Below are 25006 nucleotides of genomic sequence, written 5' to 3' on the forward strand. Positions count from 1 at the left end.
AAGCAGGCTCTGCCCTGTCATAGTAGATCCCCATATGGGGCTCAAACCAGAGAACCGTGAGATCATGACCCAAGTGCAGTTGGACGCTCAACCGCCAGAGCCACCCAGGTGTCTGGAATCATGTTGGGTTTATCCACTGGAAGCTGGAACCACAAGAGATGACGTCACCACGAGAGAAGGAAGATGAGCAGTACCCTGGTTTTTCCCTTCTTCCCTCCTCCAATCTCTGATTGCTCAAACCCAGCCAGAGACCCCCTGAACCAGCAGCCTGGGCAACAGGCTGCAGACGCCAGCCTCCTGTAACAGAGAGTGGAGCTGGCGAAGCTCCAAGAATGATTTGAGGGCACACAGCAGCCATCAGTCCTCAAGGCAGTACTGAATTCCTCCCTCCACTGGCTGATACTCACACGCGTACACACAGGCAGCTCTAAAATCCAACATTGCAGTGGCTTCTTCTGCAATCCGAAATGCCTAGATTACCAGACTGTTTGGATTGGTCTTAAACGGCTAATCTTTCCACATCCGGCTCCAATAAACATTGAGTATACAGCATGCTTACCAGTTCATGAGTGATTGGAATTTCTATAGTTCTAAGAGAAGAAAAGTTGATGGAAAATTATAGAACCTAAGCTATTGATGAAAGAGAAGCGTTAAGTGTCTTGCCTGTGATTATGGAAAGCACATTCTTCATGCATCCTTTCTTATTTGTGCAAATTAATACAACCGGAAGCTGGCGTGCTCTACAGGGCTTAAGGGCAAGCGCTGGTGGTCTGTATTCAACCTGGAAGAGTTACAGTTCATTTATTCTGAATCATAGCTTGCGGCGTGCTTTCAGCTTGGGTAGTCTTTCATTTCCTGTCGAATTTTCTTCCTTTACTTAAGTTACCCGAAACTGTGCACTTTCTTCCCCTCTTCATTATGCCCTGTGTACAGAGGTTTTGAAATCAGCATCCTCTGAACAGACTCTGCATTGTAAGAATTCCTTAGAAAATGGCTCACGATGGAGATCTGTGTTTGAAAATGGTCAAGATTAAAGACATCACTGGGCAGTTCAGATGACTCTTTGCAGCCTGTGTGTCTCTTTCACGGCACAAAGAGCTGCCTGTTTTATGATAAAAGAAAGCCAAAGTAAGCAGGATATTTGGAATTACATCTTAAAACATTTAGGTTTACAAAATGCACCCGGGTCTCCTGTTTCCCTCCACAGATCTCCATCTCCATCAGCTAAACCATGGTTTCTGGTTATTTTTTCCCCCACTTCCTTCTGACAGTTATAGACGAGATTGCTTTGTTGATATGAAGTCGGGTCATTGGAATGGAAATGGAAATGAGCCCATAATATTAATTCCTTCCCTCACCTATCAGAGTTCTTAGCAAATGACAAAGCGAGCTGAGTGAAGTCTCAGCTGTCCCCAAAATTGTCCAACAGAGAGTGCTAAATGCTGATAACATGGGAACTGACTGGTGGCAGGAAGGAGAAGATCAAGAGGTTTGGATATAAATCAAGAAATGAGTAACTGTCCAAAGAAAAAACAAGAGTTAATGGGATAATTCACTGTTTTTAAAAATATTTTTAAATGTTTCTTTATTTTTGATAGAGACAGAGCGCGAGTGGGGGAGGGGCAGAGATAGAGGGAGACACAGAATCCGAAGCAGGCTCCAGGCTCTGAGCTGTCGGCATAGAGCCCGATGCGGGGCTCGAACTCACAAGCCATGAGATCACCACCTGAGCGGAAGTCGGACGCTTAACCGGCTGAGCCACCTAGGCGCCCCTATTCATTCATTTCAAAATAGCAATAATTAGCCTCATTATAATGATAGCATTTTATTGAAGAATAGCTATATTTTCTAAAATGAAAAGTTAACAAGGAGAGTGGCATTATTTTGCATCTTTGAGAATCTTCTGGCAGCTACATTCTCATATTTGCTTCTGGCCTCAATCTGTTGCCCTATCACACATCATGTGGCCTCTGGAAAATTCTGCGGTGCACACGTGACAGAGTGAAAAAGACAAATAACATCTTATTATCAGGAAAATCGTTTCAATGTCACATTTTCCCTGAAAGTGTCTCAAGCACCCCCAAGGGTCTCTGGGCCACACTTTGAGAACAGATGATTTATGGGATGGGCAGAAGAAGAAAGCTCCAAAGAAGAGGCCAGAGAAACAGGAGGAAATCCAAGAGAGGCCTTGTAATAGGAGTGGAACCTTGCTCTGTGCCCTGATCAGAACCCAGCCAGCTGGCTTAGATTCAGTCCCTTTCACGACGCGCCCGGGCCAGCCTACACATGCCTTGCCAGTGGAGAAGTTAAAATCACGGCGGAGAGCACACATCTTTAGTCTAAGATCAGAAGTGTCCTCCTGTTCAAGCATGCGTTGGGCTTCCAGATTCTTGGACAGTAAGGTTCTGCTCTTCAACCCAGGACTTTGGCACCACATCCTCTTACGAATCTTTGGGGACCTCCTGGGCTATGGAGTTTGTTGGCTTTCTTGGAGCCCTAGAAATGCTGTTCTTCTCTTTCCCATGTTCTTGCCTTTAGGCTTTGCCCACAGCCTCCATTGCCTTCTGCCCGACCTCTGCGCCAGTCTAGGCCTTCAGAACTGCTTAGCCAGCCTTTAGTTCTCCTGGGCTGCTATTTCCCGTACATTTATACTCTATTTTTAAAGTATAGGACTTCATGGGAATATGCCTTTGAAACTCACCTATAATTTTAAAGCCATCCCTTTAAATTTCAAGAATAGGTAGACTTTGGATTTCAGGACACACGCTGGGCAGGAAATAGTTCTTAAATGAATGAATAAACAAACAAATAAATAAACATTAGCATTCTTCCAGAGGCAGAAACATGAAATGACCCTGTGCTGTGTCCCCTTTTCAAGAGAAATTTTTTCCAGAGTCCTTCTGGCACATTTTCCTCCTGTCTCATTGGCCAGGATTGTTGTGCATGCCTGTTGCCTAAAACAAATCACTTGGCAAAGAGACATTAGGCTCACGAGGCTAGAAAAAAGCTATGCTTTCCCTGAAGGACGTGGCTGCTTGGAGGACAGTGAACAACATTTGGGTTCTATTAGCAAAGAAGAAGGGCCAGTGGTGGGCGTAGTGACTGACTATTCGGTAGACCGCTGAGAGTGTGCCAGAATACAGTCTTCCTCAGGGTGATAATCTTAGCCATTTCCCCAATCCTGTCACCCACAGGAAGGCTCTTGGTTTGTTTAGACAATCTACTGTCCTTGATTTCAGCACTGAGTACCTTTTGGAAATGGGAGACCTCTAGGAAACCGGCTTAGAATAAAGCACCGGGTGAGGCACCTGGGTGGCTCAGTTGGTTAAGCGTCTGACTTCGGCTCAGGTCATGATCTCACAGTTTGTGGGTTCAAGCCCCGTGTCCAGCTCTGTGCTGACAGCCAGCTCAGAGCCTGGAGCCTATTTCAGATTCTGTATCTCCCTCTCTTTCTGACCCTCCCCTGCTCACGCTGTCTCTCTCTCCCAGAAATAAAATAAAACATTAAAAAAAAAAAAAGAATAAAGCACTGGGGAAAGTAAGCCTCTAAGTTCAAAGGATGTGTCAAAAAGTTCTATTTGCAGATATTAACCTAGGATACTACTCTCTTCTTACACCAGTAGTTTTTCTAGGACACAAAGGCTAATCAGAGAAGCCAGCTCTGTTTTTCAGGGAAGCAGCCCCATCTCAGTGTGGTTTCAGCAGAATGTTTCTGAGAATCCATTTCCATGAGTGTTTTATGTGAAGACCAAGGAGCTTACAGAAATTTCTGGCTCACTCAGTGTCTTGCCTGTAATGTTTGCTTCCTGCCTCCCCAGGGATCTAATCTCCATGGAATGTGCTTTTTTTTTCCTCCTGGGGTGATCATTCGCGGGGGGGGGGGGGGGGCCCACTTAACTGAGGAGCCTTGTGTAAGTCTGGGAACTACCATGGAGAAGCCAGGTTTGCAGGTTAGTCCTTTTACCACAAGGCATTTTGTTATCTCTTGATAATTCCTCAGATGAAATTCAGGCTCTCTCATGATGCTTGTATTCTCTCCTAGACTCATCATAGTTTTAGGGTTCCTGAAGGATTGGGCTTTTGGCAGAAAGCAAATATTAGGCATTTGTTTCCAAACTGCTATCAGTGATTGCTACCATACCTCTGTTATGGTGACTGTTACTACACTTTAGCTCACTGGTTGGTTATTTCCACGCTGGCTTTTATTTCCACTGGTGTGGTATTTATTTCCACACTAAAGAAAAAAGTATGAATCTTTGTGGTAAATTTCTTCATTTACAGAATTCTCCACTAATTTATTTATTTAAAAGAAGTGTAAGATGATTATTCCATTCCCTCTTCTATCCTGCCTGCTGTACTTAGTGCGCCAGTAAAAATAAGATGTGCATGCAGTTTATAACTTTACAGATTAATGGGTCTCAGTAAAATATCTGCCGAATTGATTGTCGCCTTTCATAAAATAACTTTAAAATATATGTATTTAGAAACTTTGACTTAAAAATGTTTTTTAATGCTTATTTATTTTTGAGAGAGAAACAGAACACAAACAGGGGAGGGGCAGAGAGAGAGGGAGACACAGAATGTGAAGCAGACTCCAGGCTCTCGGCTGTCAGCACAGAGCCTGACATGGGGCTTGAACTCAGGAACCACGAGATCATGACCTGAGATGAGGTCGGACACTTAACCAACTGAGCCACCCAGGCACCCCTAAACATTTAGAGTTTTAATTGGATTAAAGGTTTTCATTGGAAGCACCTAGAAAGGATACACACATTTGGCAATTAATTTGTTTTCATTGCCATATTTTTAGTTTCCCCAAAGATTGCCGAGATGCCAGGCACTGTATCTGACATTTCTTTGTAACTTCCACAATACTTAAAACAATATGTCAGGCACATAACATGATGATGTTAAATAACGCATATCACATTGAACTGAAATTCTAGGCTTGCCTTCATATGAGTTTCAGAGAATAGATGGATAGAATCAGGGTGGGTAAAAGGATCAATCTCTTGCAAATAGGCCACTAAAATTAAGTTAAAAATTTGGTTTGACAATTGCAAAACAAAACAACCTGATTACAAAATGGGCCAAAGATCTGAAGATACACAGACAGCACATAAACATATGAAAAGGTGATCCCCCACCATAAGTCATTAGGGAATTACAAATTAAAACCACAGTGAAATACCATGGCATACTTATGGGAATGATCACTATCCAGAACACTGACACCACCAAATGCTGATGAGGGTGTGGAGCAACAGTACCTCTCATTCATTGCTGATGGGAATGCAATGGTCTAGCCACTCTGGAAGATAGCTGGCCATTTCTTACAAAATTAAACACACTTTAACCATGTGATCCAGCTATGACACTCTTCGACATGAGTTGAAATAAGTTGAAAATGTCCACACAAAAACCTGTCTAGAGCAGCTTTATATACAAATGGCAAAACTTGGAAGTAACCAAGATGTCCTTCAGTAGGAGAATGAATAAATAAACTGTGGTGCATCGAGAGAATGGGATATTATTCAGTGCTAAAAAGAAATGAGCAATTAAGCCATGAAAAGACACAGATAAAAATTAAGTGGATGTTACTAAATGAAAGAAGTCAATCAAAAAGGCTGCATATTGTAGTATGATTCCAACTATATGACATTCTGGGAAAGGCAAAAGTAAGGAGACAGTAAAAGGACCACTGGTTGCCAGGTGTTATAGGGGAGGAATGAATAGGCAACACACAGAGAAATTTTAGGTCAGTGAAACTATTCTGTACGAAACTGTAATGGTGGATACATGTCGTTATACATTTGTCAACCCATAGAATGTACAACACCAGGAATAAACTAATATATACAGTATAGACTTCTGGTGCTAATGATGTGTCAATGTAGTTCATCAATTGTAACAAATGTACCACTGTGCTGAGTGATGGTGATAATGGAGGAGGCTGTGCATGTGTGGGATAGGAAGTATATGGAAAGGCTCTGCACCTTCCATTCAGTTTTGCTGTGAACTTAAAGCTGCTCTAAAAATGGAGTCTGTTGGGGCGCCTAGTGGCTCAGTCGGTTGAGCGTCTAACTTCGGCTCAGGTCATGACCTCACGGTTTGTGAGTTTGAGCCTCCTGTCGGGCTCTGTGCTGACAGCTCAGGGCCTGGAGCCTGCTTTGGATTCTGTGTCAGCCCCTCTCTCTGCCTCTCCCATGATCATGCTCTGTCTCTCAATGATAAATGAACGTTTAAAAAAACCTTTTTTTTTTTTTTTTTAATGGAGTCTGTTAAAAAAATGATGAGTATGATTGGGCAGAATAAGTGCAGTGTTGATCAAAACCTCATAACGTCATGGTTCTGAGTCATTGTTTGAACAACAGCTTCCCTGAATTGCCACTTTCCGCATTGTAAAAATCACTTTGGCTGTGGCAAATGTGCAAAGCAAATCTGCTGGGAGTGACATTTCTCTAAGTACAAAAGAGTATAGGAACTCAGGGCATACCCAAAAACTTTAAACCTTTTGTTCTAGAGGCTCAATATCTGTTTCATTGTCCTTATCAGACCTCTGAATGGGGAAATCTTTCAGCCTATCACTTATTATCCTGTGCTGCCATCATTCTCCCATGTCTATAGCAGAATTTTCAAGGATTTTGTATGAAAGGTTGAAGTCCCTATAGACATAAATCACATTTCCCCAGTCAGATGGTTATCATTGCCTTCCCGGTTGACTCTTGACCATCAGCAATTCCCAGATGCATACAACTCCACATGTATCCCTACAATATCTTCTTACTTTGCTACTCATTTTACAGTAGAAAGAAGCTCATATTTAGGCTTGTTTGGATGGAATGATGCAACTCTAGCTGAGGTCTTCAAAGGGGCTAAGATACACATTCTTATAATATTATAAAAAACATTTATTTAGTGTCTTTTATGCAACAGACACTCTACTGGGGCTGTGTATTACCCCCACGGAGTTGATCGTTATATCAGTTAAGATGCTTTCTGCAGCAAATAACAGAAAATTCAACTTAATGTAGCTTAAATAAGGAGATTTATTTTCTCACTTAACATGAAGTTCAGAGGGAGGGCTGCTCCAGGGTTGGTTAATTCAGGGACCCAACCACATCATCAAGAATTCAAATGTTCTCAATATTCATGTTCTGCCACTCTTAGGATTTTGGCTTTTATCCCCATGTCACCATTCCTACCAGCAGAGATAGTTGGTCAGATGCCCCTGCTGGAGGCAGTAATATCTAGAAAAGAGGAGGACCAGCTCTTGTGGTATCTCCTTGTGAAGAGGAAGAGAATTTTCCCAGGAGCCCCCTGCTGCCCTTTCACATCCCATTGGCCAGAAGGGGGCCACATACCCAATCCTAAAATATTTCTTAACCAGGAGGAGAGGACCATAATAACAAATTAAGAAGAAACACCATGTAGAAGAGAATTGCTAACTGAGCAAATAGGAGTTCTGTAATGAAAAGTATGGGGAGAATGAATGCCGAGTTGGTAACCAACAGCTTCTGGGTGAGGACACAGATTTGTATAACAAGATGGTCAAGATGACTGTTCCTTCTTCCTTAGAACTCTGAACAAAGCTGAGCAGCTAACAAACACCCACACATGCTATGGCGTGTGCTGGACATGCCTATACAGCCTTCTGACCCCTCCGCAGTTCTAGTCTCATCACTCACCCACTTCTAGACTATTTACTCGTTGTGTACTTACCTGTGTCTGGCTTTGTTTGCTGAGCATGTTTTTAGATGGATTCGTTACTGCAAGTATCTTTTTATCACTAAGCAAAATTCCAAAGTGTGTTTACCCATTCATCTGGGAAGATTATACCCCATTATGCAGCTGAGAGTGAGCAAGTATATCAGCTCCTTTCTAGACAGCAGGGTTTGGCTGCTGGAGCTTTGGAGCCGGGAGCTCTGAGCTGTTCCTACTGCAGAGGGATGACCCCCCAAGCCAGGAATGTGCTGAGAGAAGATGACTGGGTGCCAGTGAGCACCTCCTGCTGCATCTACTGGTGGAAGGGGCCCAGAGTCAAGTAGGATTATTCTGGGGGCTCTTGGGGATTCCCTAACAAGGCAAGGAAGTGCAGATGTCCCTCCTCTTAGAGCTTGTCACCAGGGCTCCTGTTCTTCTTGGACTTTGCATCAGAAGCAAGAATTCAAGTTATACCACGGGCAGCTGCAAAGATATTTTCCCCCTCCTGCTTGACAGAATCTGGAAAACAGAAGGCAGAGGGAGACAGGGAGGTTCCCCTCCTGGCTGAGCCCAACAGGGTGCAAACTCTTGGCCTTGAAGTTAGGAGTCAAGTCAAGTATATCTAAATCAATTCCAATTTTCTGTTGTAGCTATGGTAATCCTAGACCTCAGTTCATCCAGGGCTATGAGCTAAACATTTAATTCCTCAGTATATTTAACTCATGTGGTTATGAGTCACTGTTAATACGTTCAACAGATATGCTGGTTTCCAAGCTGCATATCCAAAGGAAGGGTTTTAATCACTTTTTTTAGTGATTTGCTCATGTCTGCATACCAGCAGTCAGGCTTGGCTGACCAAAGCCATCTTGAAATATTTAACTTAGAATTCAGTATAGGACTAAAACATGTTAAACATTTCCAAGATCTCTACCCAGAGATACAGATCCTTCATCAAAGTTGAGCTCCAAACCAAGTTACAATAGGAGGTGAAACCAACTATGTATTTTATACATGAATATCATCTATGGAATGAATGAAATTTTAATGTCACATAGACATTTTTATGCATGTAAAAACAAGCATACTGTGTCTTTTACAAAATTGAAAAAAAAGGAAATATTTATCTGGTGAGCAATAATTTAGAAAATTCTGGAATAATATTGATAACAACAAAATGCATGAAGCCACTTATCTTCCTATTGATGTATATCTTAAACTGCAATATGTCTTCATTTATCTGAAGTGTGAAATAAAACAAGTAATAGAAGTTTGCAAAACAGCCTGTTCTTTCTCACCACTTTGAGCATGCTCCATAACCCCCAATTTTGGAGGTGGATGGTAGCATATGTTCATTTTGAAATCAAACAATATCGAAATGTATAAATCTGAACGTGAAAGGTTTCCTTGTCATATGATCTCACTCCTTATAAAGAACTATTGTCCATAGCTTAGTACCTGTCTCTAGTCATTAAATATATACATGAGACAGTGTTTGAATACAAGTTAAATAGGACTATTGTATACATATGTGATATTGTGATTGATCATAAAAAATATCTTTTGGTCTTGGTCCTCAGTTTTGGCACAGAGCTTCTAAAACCCTTGGAATTTCTGAAGAGATAAGAGTTAAGAGGGGGACAGAGGGCCCCAAGCAGGCTCTGACAGCAGAGAGCTCAAGCTCAAGCTCAAGCTCAAGAACTCGAGAGAGCTCAAGCTCAAGAACTGCGAGATCACGACCTGAGGGGAAGTCAGACTCCACCAACTGAGCCACCCAGGGACCCCATAATAAGAGTTTTAAATGTATCTTGATATTCATAACAAATCCCTTTCAACCACACCCAAGCTTAGGTTAATGAGATGACTTTTGGAAAGCACCTAAAGATGGATACTTGTTGCCAGGGAACCGACCGACCACGTGGACCTTTCAGTCCTACCCCGTGACCTCCAAGGGTCTGGAGGTTGAACTGGTCGCCAATGGCCAGTGATTTAATCAATCATGACTATGTAATGAAGCCTCCATAAAAACCCAAAAAGATGGGGTCTGGCGAGCTTCCCGGTTGGTGAACTCATGGAGGTACTGAGTGTCCCTCAGAAAGCATGGAAGGTTTATACCCTTTTGCCTATGTGCCTCTTCATCTGGCAGTTCATCTCTATCCTTTATACTACTCTTTATAATGAACTGGTCAACACAAGGAAATGTCTCTGAGTTCTGTGAGTGGCTCTAGCAAATTAATTGATACTGTGGAGGCAGTTGTGGAAAACTCCAACTTTGACAGTGGGTCAGAAGCACAGGTGACAAGCTAGACTTGCAGCTGGCATCTGAAGTGGGGGGCAGCCTTCTAGGACTGAACGCTTACAGTGGGGCCTCTAGGCAGATGGTGTCAGAATTGTGTTAAATGTTTGATAGTGTTGAAAAAAAACCCACACACAATGGAACACATCATATTATAATCTGCTTTTTTCACTGACAATAATTCCTGGACATCTTTCCCTCTGAACATTTATAGTCCCATGTTATCCTTTATTTTCACAGCATTCTAATGAATGGAATAATTATATAACCAGTTGCATATTTATAGATACTTAAGTTTCAGTTTGAAATGATGCTTCAATTAGTATCCTTGAATAATATATTCAGTGCTAATTCCTATCTGAATTTATGTTGTTTGAATATTGAGTTCCTTGCTCATTGTCTGACCACCCCAGGAATATGAGCTCTGTAAATGCCTTGTCCCTTGTTCTTCATTATATCCTTAGCAACTGGGACAGTACCTGACAGATAATATCAGTTGTTGTTATTACTGGAAGCACATATATATTTCTAAATCCTTTCCATGATCCAAGGACAACCTAGAATAAGGAGACTACTTCTGGCCCTCTCCCTATGTGATCACCCGGCTTAGCCACTTACAATTCCTTCCCACCTACAAAGTGCCCTGTGGAGATTCTGTTTCTCTAAAACCTTGAAATATTCAGTTTGAAAATTAGGACCCCATTCAGATCTCAGGAATTCCACTTCCACTGTGTCTCCTTTCTTCATGTATAAGTTAGGTGGGAAGCAAGGACACATTTGGTCACTCATATCCCTTGACCCCATTGCTCTTGGTAGAATCCGATAGCTAATTTACCATCCATCTGTATATTTTCTTTAGTGAGGTGTGTTAAGGTCTTTTGCCCATTAGATTGGGTTGTCTATTATTGTTGCGTTTTAAGAATTCTTTGTATATGCTGGATAACAATCCTTTATCAGAAGTATCTTTGTACATATTTTCTCCCAGACTGTGGCCTGTTTTCCAATACTCTTGATGGTGTCTTTCACAGAAGCCTTTAACTTTAATGAAGTCCAGCTCATCAATTGTTCTTTCTTGGATTGTGTCTTTGGTGTTGTATCTAAAAACTCATCACCAAACGCAAGGTCATCCAGGTTTTCCCCAATGTTAAAACTCCCAGGAGTTGTTTTACATGTAGGTCTAGGATCCACTTTGAGCTACTTTTTGTGAAGGGTGTAAGGTTTTATGTAGACTCTTTTTTTTTTTTTGCATGGAAATGTCCGGTTGTTCCAGCATCATTTGTTGAACTATGTGAGTCTTTTCAGTCTTTATTTTTTTCCCAACCACCTGTGATACACAACACAGCACTGCGAAGAAAGCACAACCTATCTTTTTCCATTTGAGTTAGCAATAGATTTCCCAGAATTCTCTATGGCTGTTCTGGGTGGTTCCTCATTTAGTTTTATCTCCTCTAATTTTTGAGACTGTATGCTAACATTTGTGTTTGAGGGTCCTGAATAAATGATACCTATGTTTAAAAGCAATCAAGATGGTGACAAGAGTCAGACAGGTGGAGATAACACCCCTACTTTTGTTCATGTTAAGCCTGCAGCTAGTGCCTTATTATGGGCCAAATGGCCTTGCTTGGGCTCCTGGCCTTCTAACCCTCCTGAGTTTAGACCTTAGAACTAGCCACCTAAGGGAAAACAGCTTACATCTACTACCCTCCCAAACACACACATTTGATATTGATTTTAAAGCCTAGAATGTCGGGGCCTCCAGGTGGCTTAGTCAGTTGAGCATCAACTCAGGTCCTGATCTCATGGTTCATGAGTTTGAGCCCCAAGTCAGGCTCTGTACTGACAGGAGATTCTCTCTCTCTTTCTCTCTCTGTCCCTTCCCCATCCACTCTCACTCTCTCTCTCAAAATAAATTTAAAAAATTTAAAAAATTAAAATAAAACCTAAAATGCTAAGCACCCCCTTTAGTTTGCCTTAGTAAAAGGTCTTTATAGCCAGAAAATGTCCCTGGTTCCAAATCCAGGGCAATATGGAATAGGCATCTCAGTAAAATATAAAACTAAGTTTAAGGTTATATTGTTGTCCTGGGCCTTTGTTCTTTATGATTTTAACTTATCGGTGTATCTCCAGTTCCACCCCATGAGGACCTTGCCTGCAGCCCGAATTACAAACAGCTGACTTCATCAGGCCGCATCCCCTGGGACATGACTGGGGGGGACTGGGAGCTGCAGCACCTCCGCTCACAGGAGGAACACAATCCACATGGGCACCAGCCTCTTGTTCTGCAGAAACCGGAAAACTACCCCAAATATAGAAACAAGATAGCTCTTGGGAGGCACTGAGTTCAGGATCTATAGTGTGGATGTCATCCTGTCAAAATACAACTCACATGTGCTTCCTGGGTGTATCCTAGAGGTGAGTGGTAGACTGGGTAGTGAGAAAAAAATCGTTCAGAAAGTTCCCGCAGTCTCCCAGGATACAGCTGGGCCTTGCCTTTGGCTGACCAGTATTTTGTTCTCTTGATTAAAAATAACAAATCTCTGGCTTAAGCGTCAGGTGGGTAGGAACGTTATTTTTGCTCTGGGCAAACACATTAAGAGGAAAAGTTGACTCACATGGGAGGGAAAGGACGAGGGAAAGGACGAGGGTATTTTCTAAGATCAAGACCTAATCTTTTAGTAGTTTAGGCAGCGGGCAGGTATAGACAAGAAACGTAGAACCTTCACGGGTCAGCCTAAGCTTGGAACTACCCAGTTGGGCGCTGCTGATCAAAACTGGGTGGTCCCACAGACTTCCTTGTCATAGCTACTGGAACAGAGCTGATTACAAACAGCTGACACCTCTCTCCCATCCCCCTCCACCCCCCAGAACGCAGGGGTGTGGCCAACTGCGTTGCTCTCAGGCGCATGCGCGAACACACTGAGAGAGTGAGAAGGACGGGGTCAGCCTTCTGTTGCAGGCCACCAAGGCCTTAGACTAACCCTGACCTTCACACCTCAGACTCTTGCCTTAGCTTTTGAAGTTGGTGAGTACAGAAGCAAGCCGTAGTGACGAATTACCCACCGCCGGGGGGCGCTTACGGTGGTGGCGGTCTATTTGTGCTGGGGGAGGCAGAGGAGTGGTGGATGGAAAGAATTCGCGTGGTGGGTATTCTGCTGACTTCGGCCTTCCCTTGTATCCCCCACTGTCACATCCTGGGGGGTGGGGGTTAGTCCTCTGTCCTTTTCTGCCTCCCAGGGCAGGGATCAAGTAAGAATGTCTAGGCTTTAATGGAGGGGGTAGAAGCCGAGTCTGGGGAAGGGACTCGGGATAAAGAAGTGGGCACAGAGCTTCTCAAAACACACGTGGGACTGTCAGCTGAAGAGAAAGTGGTTTGGGGGAATAGAATCATAGCAGCGGGGAGCCAAAGGAAGTTTGGAGTAGATGAACTGGTGGCCTTCCTGGGTCCTCACTGGAGCGGGATGCCCCTGCCGGGGTTGGGGGTGTGCGGCTCACATTAGGGAGGCCTTGACTGCATTCAGGCTCCGACCCCTTCAGGCAGATGGGCCAGACCTACTGCATCACCATTCGCTAGATTTGTGCTCAGTTAAGTGGTTTTTTAAATTAAAAAAATGTTTGTTTAATTTCGAGAAAGACTGGGATGCCTGGGTGGCTCAGTCTGTTGAGCCTCCACTCTTGATTTCTACTCGAGTCATGGTCTCATGGTTTCGTGGGTTCGAGCCCTGTGTCAGGTTCTTTGCTGACAGTGCAGAGCCTGCTTGGGATTCTCTCTCTCTCTCTCTCTCTCTCTCTCTGCCCCTCCGTTGCGTGGTCTCTCTCTCTCTCTCAAAAATAAATAAAAATAAAAACTTAAAAAAAGAGTAGGGGAGGGTCAGAGAGAGAGAGACCATCCCAAGCAGGCTCAGTGCTGTCAGCACAGAACCAAATGTAGGACTCGATCTCACCAACTGTGGGATCATGATCCCAGCCGAAATCAAGAATCAGGAGCTTAACCAACTGAGCCACTCAGGTGCCCTCTGTAAATTTTCTTGAAAACAATTAATTTGTGATTACACTACATGATATATTAACAGATTCTCTTTATAAAAATTTAAACATTACAGACCAGGCTCACATCTGCTTTGATATCACCTAGAATGCTGATCCCTTCCCCAGAGATCACTCGTGTTACAGCATTTTCTGGAGTCTTATGTATTTACATGTATGTGTATACGTAACACTAAAGGGTTATTCTGTGTGGTGGGGGGTTTTTACATGCATGGTATCATTATGCACTTAGATGCATGTATCTGTAACAATAGAAAACAGTGTCCTGTTTTCTATAGGGTCTGGGTTGTTTACATATATGGTATTATTCTGCAAGTATAGTTCTGAGACTTCCTATTTGTGGGTGACCATGCTTTTGAATCCATATCCACGAGTTTAGATTTCATTCCTTTTAACTGCTAATTCTTTCAGTGTTCTTGCCTCTTACACATGTGGATTCATTCTCTTCTACATAGATTCATTCTCCTCCATCACTCTGTATACCCGCTCAGTAGAGAGAACAGGTTTGGTTTTGTTTTGAGAGAGAGTGTGTGCACACACAACCAGGGGAGGGGCAGAGAGAGGAAGAGCAGGAATCCCAATAAGACCCCAAGCTCAGCTTGAAGCCCACGCAGGGCTCAAACTCACTCATGACTGTGAGATGGTGACCTGAGCCCAAATCAAGAGCTGGAGGCTTAACTGACTGAACCACCCAGGCGCCCCAGGAACAGGCATTTCTATTGTTCAGCTCTCTTCAACGTATCCATCCAGGGCAGCCACATGGCCTGACACCCAAGTCCCCAAGGCTCCCTCCTCCCAGGCTTGGATGTGTCGCACGCCCCTTTCTTGGTCTTTGCTTCATCAGGAAAGCCTTGGACCTCTCGGGGTCTGCACGGCGGGCCTGGAAAGCCTTGCCCAGAGTCTGAGGACCAGTGACAAAGAGGCAGTGATGACTGTCAGTCGAGGAAACACAGTCCTCCTGTTGTGTTTTGCTGTACTTTTTATTTGCCCACAGCCTGCCAGCAAGGTCAGCCCTAGAAACACAGTGAGCCATTCTGCCACTCGGAGGGAACCTGCACTAAGAGAGGTGCCTGAGCGGGGCTGAAAATGCCAGCAAGGGTTTTTGCTAGTGGTCAACTTTGTTTACCGGCTCTGGAGGTTTCTGTTTTAGGAAAGTCTTCATGGGGGGCACTGGACTGGCCGTTTGGAAGGAATAAACTGCTAGGGGAGCTTGTACTTTATGGCTAAAGTTTCCCAGATACTGTCTAAAATCTATGCATTCAAATTTATAGATTTCCTGACAGTGAAACGAATTTGATCCTAGAATAGGCCCTCAGTCAAATACACCCACAAACTAGCCAGTTTTACCTTAGTTAGCACCTTGGAAAATAAGATGAAGAAAATATTGAGATATATTATCTGAGATTTACGAGAAGCTTTTCTGAATCTCTGTTGATATTGTGCCTCCTCGTTCAACGTATTCTAAACATAATTAATGTGTAAATTTGTAAACACAGGCATTAAATGTCCATTTTAATGGACTCTTTGCACTTAATGTCAAAACCCAGTTTAAGTGAACCAAATAAGTAGGAGATATTTGTAATAATGTAAATGAAGATGGGGACCATGGCACAAGGTTGGAGCAAATGATGAATTTGAAAAACTTCCTTCAAGAGGTTTCTCTTGAAACCTAAGTAGATTCTCTCTCTCTCTCTCTCTCACCCCTACTTCTCTGGTGGACAATTAGAAAGACCCATTCTTAGAAGTTTTTCCTGGTTTTCTCTTTTCTCCTTTTAGGGCTGGAAAAGAAAAGTCAGATTTGGCTGCTAAAATGAATTCATTTTAGCATCATAGTTTCATTTCTAACTGGTATTTACCACTTTCAGTCCTTCCTCCCTTACCTCTCCTCCTACTTCCCTTCCTATGGCCCCTCCGTCTCCCCTCCCCCTGCGGTGTCCACAACAGACCCTTAGGTCACTTTCCCCTACCATTGAGCTCTGGATGCCAGTGTCTTTGGAGAAGTTTGGATCAGCCTTTCAGTCTTTTCTTGTCTGCTCTCTTCATTGACGCAAGGCTACTGGGAGGTAATGAAAGGCTGATTCTGCACATAGAGATCACAGTGGCCGCTGTCAAAATCCTTCAGCATCTGGAGTTTTGAGTCTTTGACTTGTGCTGGGGGGAGTGAGGTATTAAAGATTATGCTTTCCATGCAGAAGAGTTATAGCAAGGCTTCTTGTGGTTATTAAACATTCTAACTTTCCTTTCTTGAGAGTACCAATGCCTGCCTTGGCAACATTAAAACTTTCCAGCCGTAACTGGAAGAGCCCACTAGTGGCATATTTCTGAGAAGTAAGGAAGCACTAAAACTGTGCAATTACAAGCTGCTTTTGGTCTAGTTTTTCGAGGAAAGTCTAGGAAAGATTCCTCCCCTACCATAAATAGCCTAGCAGATGGATCCCAATAGATGTACTGTCTTTTTGAAAGACGGCATCCCATAAAATTCTATTGAGGATTTGTGCCTGATATAAAAGGTGAAATGCTGCTTTATCATACTTTTCTCCTGTTGAGTTTAGCTGCACATTGTCCATGCCAATATTGTAACTGTAAATATGAGTAAATTATGTCATTTGGGTCAATTTTCTTGGTCAAAAAATACTATGTAATTCGTATAAAAATTAATGTCCCTTTTCTGAAACCATAGGCTCTTTTTGCATCACAGACTGGCTCATAAAAAAGAGAAACTGCTGTTTTCTTTTGAATTAGATTATGGTCTTGACGTTTGCTATTAGACAAGAATGCTTACGGGCACCTGGGCGGCTCAGTCAGTTGAGGGTCCAACTTCAGCTCAGGTCATGGTCTTGCAGTTCATGGGTTTGAGCCCTGCTTGTACTGTCTGTCTGTCTCTCTCAAAAATAAATAAAACATTAAAAACATTTTTTTAAAAAGAAAAGAATGCTTAAAAAATTTAAGCTTACAGATTACAAATATGTCCATGGTTGGGAAATAACTTAGAATATAGGTAAATACACCTGTACATTTTTATCTTAAATCACTAACAAATCAAGCAGTGCATTAAATGACACACCATGATCACTCTGGGTTATTCAAAGAATGAAATTATATTAGGAAATTTATTTTACTACATTAGTTTGTACAGTGAAACATTGCTGGCCGGTTACTGACCGAAGGTGGTTCTTCTGCCTCCCGGGCACACGCCTGGACTACCTTTCTTGGCCTCCCTTGCCGCTAGTACGAATCTGTGCCTGGGGTCAGGCGAACGGAATGCAGCTAGAAATGATATGTGCCACTTTCCACTATGATCCGTTACAGTCTTCTTGTGTAATCATTCACTCTCTCTTCCTCCACCTACTGGCTGGGTGCAGAGAATCTTGCAGAGAATTTGCAGCCCTAATAGATGGCTGTGTCAGAGATGGAAACGGTGGGTCCGTGAACAGTCCGTTGGAAGGCTACCTCAGGAACGTTTGCACCCGTCACATGAGTAACATTTTCTTTTTTTTTCTTTCACTTATTTATTTTAGAGACAGAGAGAAAGACAGAGCACAAGTAGAGGAGGAGCAGAGAGAGAAGGAGACACAGAACCCAGAGCAGACTGCGGGCTCTTGGCTGTCAGCACAGAGCCTGACAAGGGGCCTGAGCCCGCAAACCATGAGATCAAGACCTGAGCTGAAGTCAGACATTTAACTGACTGAGTTCTTCTTTCTGTCTCTCTCTCCTTTCTCTCTCTGTCTCCTTTCTCTCTCTCTCTTCTTTCTCTCTCTCTCTTCTTTCTGTCTCTCTCTTCTTTCTCTCTCTCTCTTCTTTCTCTCTCTCTCTTCTTTCTCTCTCTCTCTTCTTTCTCTCTCTCTCTTCTTTCTCTCTCTCTCTCTTTTTTCTCTCTCTCTCTTCTTTCTCTCTCTCTCTTCTTTCTCTCTCTCTCTTCTTTCTCTCTCTCTCTCTTCTTTCTCTCTCTCTCTTTCTCTCTTCTTTCTCTCTCTCTCTTCTTTCTCTCTCTCCTTTCTCTCTCTCTCTTCTTTCTCTCTCTCTCTTCTTTCTCTCTCTCTCTTCTCTCTCTCCTTTCTCTCTCCTTTCTCTCTCTCTCCTTTCTCTCTCTCCTTTCTCTCTCTGTCTCCTTTCTCTCTCTCTCTCCTTTCTCTCTCTTCTTTCTTTCTTTCTCTCTCTTCCTTCCTTTCTTTCGTCAAGTTGGTTTCCATATAATACCCAGTGCTTACCCAACAAGTGCCCTCCTCCATGCCCATCATCCCTTTTCCCTCTCCCCTAACCCCATCAGCTCTCAGATTGTTCTCAGTATTTAAAGAGTCTCTTATGATTTGCCTCCCTCCCTCTCCTTAACTATTTTTTCCCCTTCTCCTCACCCATGGGCCTCTGTTAAGTTTCTCCTGTTTCACATTTGAGTGAAAACATATGGTATCTGTCCTTCTCAGCCTGATTTATTTCACTTAGCATAACACCCTCCAGTTCCATCCACGTTGCTACAAATGGCCAGATTTGATTCTTCCTCATTGCCATGTAGTATTCCATTGTGTATATAAACCACACATTCTTGGTCCATTTATCAGTGGATGGACATTTAGGCTGTTTCCATGATTTGGCTACTGTTGACAGTGCTGCTATGAACATTGGGGTACATGTACTCTATGCAGCTANGTCTGACTTCACATAGATTGATTTGTGAATATTGAGCCAGCCCTGTAACCCAGGATGAATCCCTCTTGATCCTGGTGGATAATATTTTCTGTGTGCTGCTGGATTCGATTTGCAATTATCTTGTTGAGGATTTTTTGCATCTGCATTCATCAAGGATATTGGCCTCTAGTTCTCTTTTTGTGCTAGATCTCTGGCTTGGGAATCAAAGTGATGCTGGCTTCCTAAGAATGAGTCTGGAAGTTTTCCTTCGATTTCTATTTTTTGGAATAGCTTGAGAAGAATGGATATTAACTCTGATTTAAATGTCTGATAGAATTCCACGGCATCCTGTTATTATTAATAGTGGCAGCAGCAGACATCCATCTCTTATTTTAATGAAAATGTCTGTAGTATTTCATCATTAAGAACAATGTTGGTTGGGGCACCTTGGTGGCTCAGTCAGTTAAGCGTCCAACTCTTGGTTTCGGTGTAGGTCATGATCTCACTATACGTGAGTTTGAGCCCCACGTTAGGCTCTGCACTGACAGCATAGAGCCTACTTGGCATTCTCTCTCTTTCTGTCTCTGCCCCTCCCCTGCCGTCTCTCCTCCAAATAAATAAATAAACTTTAAAAAACAAAGAACAATGATGGCATTTAATATAAGTTAGATCTTTTTTAACAAGTTAATAATGAATCCTATTTTATGTGACAATTTTTTCAAATCAGCAGTAGGTGCTGAATTTTATTGAATGCCTTTTTGCTGTCAGTATTAGCCAAGGTAGGCTAACTGCTGTNCCCCAGGGAAGCCATCTGGCCCAGGGCTTTTATTTGTTGGGAGATTTTTGATAACTGATTCAATTTCTTCACTAGTTATGGATCTGTTCAGATTTTCTATCTCTTCCCATTTGAATTTTGGAAGTGTGTGCGTTTAGGAATTTGGCGTTTCTTCTAGGTTGTCCAGTTTGTTGGCATATAATTTTTCATAGTATTCCCTGGTAATTGCTTGTATTTCTGGGGGATTGGTTGTTAAAAAATCCATTTTCATTTTTTTTTTTATATTTTATTTATTTCTAGGAGAGAGAGAGAGAGACAGCGTGAGCAGGGGAGGGTCAGAGAGAGATGGAGTCACAGACTGAAACAGGCTCCAGGCTCTGAGCTGGCAGTCAGCACAGAGCCGACGCGGGGCTCGAACCCACGAACCGCGAGATCATGACCTAAGCGAAAGTCGGACGCTTAACCGACTAAGCCACCCAGGCGCCCCCATTTTCATTTTTGATTATGTCTATTTGGGTACTCTCTTTTCTTTTTGAGTAGCCTGGCTAGAGGTTTGTCAGTTTTTTTTTCTTCCAAAAACTAACTATCGGTTTCATCTCTTCCACTGTTTTTTTTTTTTTTAATTCTATATTGTTTATTTCTGCTCTGATCTTTATTATTTCTCTTCTTCTGCTGGGTTTGGGTGTTCTTGCTGCTCTGTTTCTAGTTCCTTTAGGTGTGCTGTTAGATTTTGTATTTGTGCTTTTTCTGGTTTCTTGAAATAGGCCTGGATTGCAATGTATTTTTCTCTTAGGGCTGCCTTTGCTGCACCCCAAAGAGTTTGGATTGTTGTATTTTTATTTTCATTTGTTTCCATATGTTTTTAAATTTCTTCTCTAATGCCTGGCTGGCCAATTCGTTCTTTAGTAGGGTGTTNTACTCTCTCTTTCTCAGCTTCCTCTTTTTCTATAATTGTGTCTTCTCACTCACCTATTGGCTTCTCTGCCTCTTCTATCCGTGAAGTGGCCACCTCCGTTTTATTATGCACCTCATTTATAGCAGTTTTTAATTCATCATAACTATTTTTAAGGTCCATAATCTTTGTAGCAACAGCATCTCTGCCATCTTCTGTGCCTTTTTCAAGCACAGCGATTAATATTATGATACTGTTCTATATTCTTGATCAGTTTTCTTGCTTATATCTGCCTCGACCAATTCTTTAGCAGTCACATTTCCCTAGAATTTCTTTTAAGGAGAGTTCTTCCGTTTCATCATTTTGGCTAGCTTTCTGTCTCTTGTCAGTTTTAAAAGCTTGTTATGCGCTCTGCCCCTGTGAGAGTCCTGCTATATTAAAGGAGGTTCATAACTGGCCAGGACTTGTCTGCTCAGAAAGTATCCTTATAATGGCATCCCTTGGTCTCTCTTGTGACTTTGGTTATCTTATTTCCCTACCTGTAGTGATATGTGTACTCCACTATGTGTACTTTGGTTTGTTTCTTGAGGTAGCCCTGGAAAGGTAAAGAGACAGACAAACAGGGAACAAAAGGATGCAAACACACAAACAAGCAAGCCGAAGAAAACAAAAACAAAAACAACAAAACACAAAGGACAGTCTAAAAGCATAAAACCAGAAATCCCAGCTAAAAGGAAAAAGCAGGGTGGAGGCAGTGCTGATGGAAGACCTTATACAGAGAGAAACGACAGGGGTAGAGAGAAAGAGAACTTGAACATTGACCAGGCAGATAGACTAAAAGGTTTAGTTCAGAGAGAGAAAGGAGAGTATGGCTGGAGGTGAAGAGGGGGAAAAATGCAGATAATGTTATCCAGAGAAACTATGTAGTCTGATTATTCCAGAGAGAGAGAAAGGACAGTAATGAAGGAGGTGTAGAACATGTATCAAGAAAATGTATTAAATATACCTGTTTAAGCAAACCTATAATGAGAATACCCAGTCCATGGGAGGGGAGAGATAAGAATGAGATAAGGGAGAATATATCTGAATAGCAAGAATTGATCTAGAGTTATTCACAGCAATGCAGCAGTGCTGATCTTGGGAGAGGGGCTGTTTCTGCAGCCTCTATCCAGGTTCTGGTAATAAAGCAGCTACCCAGCACAGATGGGCATGGTTTGGTGTAGGCAGGTCTCGTGGGTCTCTGGGGCTACTCCCTGAGGCCCCGCCTTGGTGGTTGTGGGGAGAAAAATGGCAACACCCCAGTCCCTTCTCGAACCAGGCATTACAAAGCAGTCTTTTGGGTCTTATCTCACTGTGCCACTAGGGCAGCCAAGGTCGGCCGTGTTCTATGTCCCACACCCAGCCTCGGTTCCAGATCTAATCCGTGTGCATTAATGATACCACCCAAAATGTAATCCCATAAACCAGAGCACTTCATAGCAGGGATTGAGTAGGGGACCAGTTCCTACTGACACCGACTGAGTCCCTTGTGTACTGTCTATCCCAGAGGGAATTTCTGGGCCCAGGGCACCCAGCTCAAAGAAAGCTCCACAGTTAGAGATGGGATCTCTCTCCCAACGCCCTGTGATTACATATGGGATGATAAGATCCCTCTCAGCACAAGGAAAGCTGGCAGTTAGAGATAGGATCTCTCTCCCAACCGTGTGGTTAGATATGGGATGATAGGATCCCTCTCCTTCCCTGGCAGAGGTTTTTCTCTTCTCCAGGGACAGTTCTAGATTCCCCAGCCACTCTTTCTCTTCCCCTCTTCTCTCTGTAGAGTGGGCTTCCTCCCCTCTTTGCCTCCGTGTCCCAGCCTGGTTTTATCTTCCCCTGTTCGCAGTCATGTACCTATGAGGCTGTCTTCTTAGTGGATTCTGTCTCTTGTCCTCCCAGACTCCTGCAGTTCAGAGTCCTTTGGCTTCAGCCCTTTTTTGTTTGAGAGATGTAGGCAGGAAGTACAGAACTGTCTATTTCTCTGCCATCCTGCCCCAACCCCAAGAATCTCTCTATTCTTGTCCCTGAATAAGTGTCTTAAGTTACTAAGATTTTGAGTATTATTTGTTACAGCAGTTAGCCTACCTTGGCTAATACTGACAGCAAAAAGGCATTCAATAAAATTCAGCACCTACTGCTGATTTGAAAAAATTGTCACATAAAATAGGATTCATTATTGTTAAAAAAGATCTAACTTAAATGCCATCATTGTTCTTTGTTTTTTTAAGTTTATTTATTTATTTGGAGGAGAGACAGCAGGGGAGGGGCAGAAAGTGAAAGAGAGAGAATGTCAANAACAAAGGGAAATCAAAGGCATCAGAATTGGCAAAGATGAAGTCAAACTTTCGCTTTTTGCAGATGACAGGATACTCTACCTGGAAAACCCGACAGACTCCACCAGAAGCGCTTCCTACTAGAACTTATCCATGAGTTCAGCAAAGTCTCAGGGTACAGAATCAATGTGCAGAAATCGGTTGCATTTTGTATACCAATGATGAAGCAACAGAAAGAAATAAAAAAACTGATCCCATTCACAACTGCACAAAAACCATAGAATACCTAGGAATAAACCTAACCAAAGATATAGGAGATCTGCATGATGAGAACTACAGAAAACTTATGAAGGAAATTGAAGAAGACACAAAGAAATGGAAAAACATTCCATGCTCATGGGTCGGAAGATTAAATATTGTTAAAATGTCACTACCACCCAAAGCAATCTACTCATACAATGCAATCCCAATCAATATTGCACCAGCATTCTTCTCAAAGCTAGAACAAACAATCCTAAAACGTGTATGGAATCACAAAAGACCCCGAATGGCCAAAGTAATATTGAAGAGGAAAACCTAAACAGGAGGCATCACCATCCCAGACTTGAGCCTCGACTACAAAGCTGTGATCATCAAGACAGTAGAGTATTGCACAAAAACAGACACATAGCCCAATGGAATAGATTAGAGAACTCAGAACTGGACCCACAAATGTGGCCAACTAATCTTTGACAAAGCAGGAAAGAGTATCCAATGGAATTAGAAGACAGCCTCTTTAACAGATGGAGCTGGGAGAACTGGACAGCAACATGCAGAAGAATGAAACCAGATCACTTCCTCACACCATACACAAAAATAAACTCCAAATGGATGAAGGACCTGAATGTGAGACAGGAAACCATCAAAACCTTAGAGGAGAAAGCAGGAANAGCCGTCAGACAACAAAAGGAAATAAAAGGCATCAGAATTGGCAAAGATGAAGTCAAACTTTCGCTTTTTGCAGATGACAGGATACTCTACCTGGAAAACCCGACAGACTCCACCAGAAGCGCTTCCTACTAGAACTTATCCATGAGTTCAGCAAAGTCTCAGGGTACAGAATCAATGTGCAGAAATCGGTTGCATTTTATATACCAATGATGAAGCAACAGAAAGAGAAATAAAAAAACTGATCCCATTCACAACTGCACAAAAACCATAGAATACCTAGGAATAAACCTAACCAAAGATATAGGAGATCTGCATGATAAGAACTACAGAAAACTTATGAAGGAAATTGAAGAAGACACAAAGAAATGGAAAAACATTCCATGCTCATGGGTCGGAAGATTAAATATTGTTAAAATGTCACTGCCACCCAAAGCAATCTACTCATACAATGCAATCCCAATCAATATTGCACCAGCATTCTTCTCAAAGCTAGAACAAACAATCCTAAAATGTGTATGGAACCACAAAAGACCCCGAATAGCCAAAGTAATAATGAAGAGGAAAACCTAAACAGGAGGCATCACAATCCCAGACTTGAGCGTCGACTACAAAGCTCTGATCATCAAGACAGTAGAGTATTGCGCAAAAACAGACACATAGCCCAATGGAATAGATTAGAGAACTCAGAACTGGACCCACAAATGTGGCCAACTAATCTTTGACAAAGCAGGAAAGAGTATCCAATGGAATTAGAAGACAGCCTCTTTAACAGATGGAGCTGGGAGAATTGGACAGCAACATGCAGAAGAATGAAACCAGATCACTTCCTCACACCATACACAAAAATAAACTCCAAATGGATGAAGGACCTGAATGTGAGACAGGAAACCATCAAAACCTTAGAGGAGAAAGCAGGAAGCGACCTCCTTGACCTCAACTGCAGCAACTTCTTACTCGACACATCTTCAAAGGCAAGGGAATCAAAAGCAAAAATGAACTATTGGGACCTCATCAAGATAAAAAGCTTCTGCACAGCAAAGGAAACAATCAGCAGAACTAATAGGTAACCGATCGAATGGGAAAAGATATATCAGAGAAAGGACTAGTATCTAAAAATCCATAAGGAACTCACCAAACTCCACACCTAAAAGCAAACAATCCAGTAAAGAAACGGGCAGAAGACATGAACAGACTCTTCTCCCAAGAGGACATCCAGATGGCCAACAGACACATGAAATGATGCTCAGCGTCCCTCCTCATCAGGGACTTTTGCAGATCAAAACCACACTGAGATACCACCTCATGCCGGTCAGAGTGGCTGAAATGAACAAATCAGGAGACTCTAGATGCTGGCGAGGATGTGGAGAAACGGGCACCCTCCTACACTGTTGGTGGGAATGTAAACTGGTGCAGCCCCTCTGGAAAACAGTGTGGAG

Source organism: Crocuta crocuta, unplaced genomic scaffold (genome assembly GCF_008692635.1).
Source record: "Crocuta crocuta isolate KB4526 unplaced genomic scaffold, BGI_CrCroc_1.0 scaffold39, whole genome shotgun sequence".
NCBI classification, from domain to species: domain Eukaryota; kingdom Metazoa; phylum Chordata; class Mammalia; order Carnivora; family Hyaenidae; genus Crocuta; species Crocuta crocuta.